The sequence below is a fragment of the Lygodium microphyllum genome, chromosome 6, assembly GCF_053477565.2.
Source record: "Lygodium microphyllum isolate KBCC chromosome 6, Lygodium_microphyllum_v1.1.10, whole genome shotgun sequence".
NCBI lineage: Eukaryota > Viridiplantae > Streptophyta > Polypodiopsida > Schizaeales > Lygodiaceae > Lygodium > Lygodium microphyllum.
This window is the reverse complement of record NC_141140.1, coordinates 30,778,312-30,780,209: the sequence shown is the minus strand read 5'-3', so window position 1 is coordinate 30,780,209 and position 1,898 is coordinate 30,778,312. Positions and strand designations below refer to the sequence as shown.

Sequence of the window (1,898 nt, the reverse complement as noted above, 5' to 3'; positions counted from 1 at the left end):
GAATGTAGCTTCAACTTATAAGGTTTGTAAGCATTCAAGAAGAGTTCGACGAATCTCCTGAAAGCCCGCTGCCTTGCAATCCCTTGACCAAAAAGAACTTTTGCTTCAGCCTCGACTTCAACATGCTTCACTTATAGGATTTTCTCTGCTTCCGCCTTCTCAAGTTCATTCTCCACAGATTTTTCAATTTCATTTTTCTATTCAAAAACATCATCAAGAAGTAGCCGTGGGATGCTGGCTCTGATAACATAAAAAACATAGGATTGAATTTGCTCCTGTGGCCTTGATAGCTTGTAGTAGGCCTCTTTTGCATGTTCCTCTACAACACAGTACTAAATCAACACCACAAGAGTAACAAAACACGTTATCTTTTGTTTTGGTCTCACCATGAACATCCATCTGTTGAATTCGCATAGTTAGAGCTCTAGCAAGACGATCCTCTTCCATAGTATTCGATCCTCTTCCACAGTATTTGATCCTCTTCCACAGTATTCAATCCTCTTCCACAGTATTCAATCCTCTTCCACCATATTCAATCCTCTTCCATCGTATTCAATCCTCCATGCATAGATGCATGTATGTGAGTACCAGAGAGACAAGAGCCATGAAGGGTACTTCTGTTTTGGGATTTCCCTTGGAATCCGATTAGTGCGTACGGGGTATTAAATATGCTATGCTCTTGTGCCAATCAAGCCTCCCCGTAAGGTCAAAGGGACTGAGATACCAAACCCAAAGGACTAGAAGCCTGAAGAAAAGAGAGATGGGAATAGGACCCGTGCTCTTATTAGCCCAGAGAAGAAAGTTTAAAGCCATGAAAATCCCAAAAGCAATCCCAGGAAAAAAAGCAAGCCATGCGCCATGCTATTAATCTCCAACCAGATGTATCTCCTTTCATAGTCCTCCACAACCGCACCGCAACATACCTTAGAGCTATTCCAAGAGTCAAATACAACATAATCATCCCAAAAAGAAGCATTCCTCTTGAAGCAAGGGACATAAGTCCAAATGTTGCAAAGAGGATCGTTACAACTGCCATTCCAGTAATATGAACCCCATCCCCAACCATGATACTCAGTAGCTCAGCATGTGGTGGAGCTCTAAAAACATCCCCAACCACAAGCTTCCATCCAGAAAGTTCCTTTGTCATCTGGGCCTGCTCTATATAGGTTGAAAGCATTGTACTCCTACGACATGCTATTTCGAGCAGACATTCCGTCAAACATATCTTCCGCTTTCACAATGCTTCCACACTTGCTGTACATATTCAAATGCAGAGAAACATGTCTGAAAGAAAACTGCACTTTTGTGCATCAGCATGTAATGCTCTACCAATGTCCAAAGGCATCATATCGGCTTGATAGCTGTTTACAACTGCCAAAGTTCTTTCACTCTATACTAGTGCACCACAAGCTTGAAGGGCAATGGAGAATGTCTGATGATCTGGACTAATACATTCCTCATGCATTTTCTTGTAAGCTTGAAACAAGGTTTCTTCCAAATCCTAATCTAAGTAAACAGATAGCAATGAATTACAAAGAACGATGTCGCACTCAGCTAGCCCGTGAAATAAATTTTCTGATTACATAATGCTTCCCACAAATATATTCACTTTCAAACCCCTCTCTACTATACTGGCACGCAGAAAAAAAATGCAAACACAACGACTAAGTATGTACAAAGTAACAAATGTCACAAACACAACTTTTTGGTGGATTCCACACCTTGGATGCGCAACAATATGACATCCACCCCCTCTGATCCTGCGCATCCTCCAGATGGGCCAAATACCCATGATCATTATCGTCAAGATCCATGAACAGATCAATCTCTTCATTGTGTATTTCCAGTATATCAGCAAGATTATTTTTCATATCATCTGTCTCTTCTACTGGAGTTTC

The 1,898-nt window shown here is 41.2% G+C and overlaps 1 pseudogene; it reads right to left on the bottom strand.

The window, feature by feature from the left end:
• Window positions 1-512: 512 nt before the first annotated feature.
• LOC148034429 (transmembrane 9 superfamily member 12 pseudogene) lies at window positions 513-1,177 on the bottom strand (annotated as a pseudogene).
• Window positions 1,178-1,898: the final 721 nt, after the last annotated feature.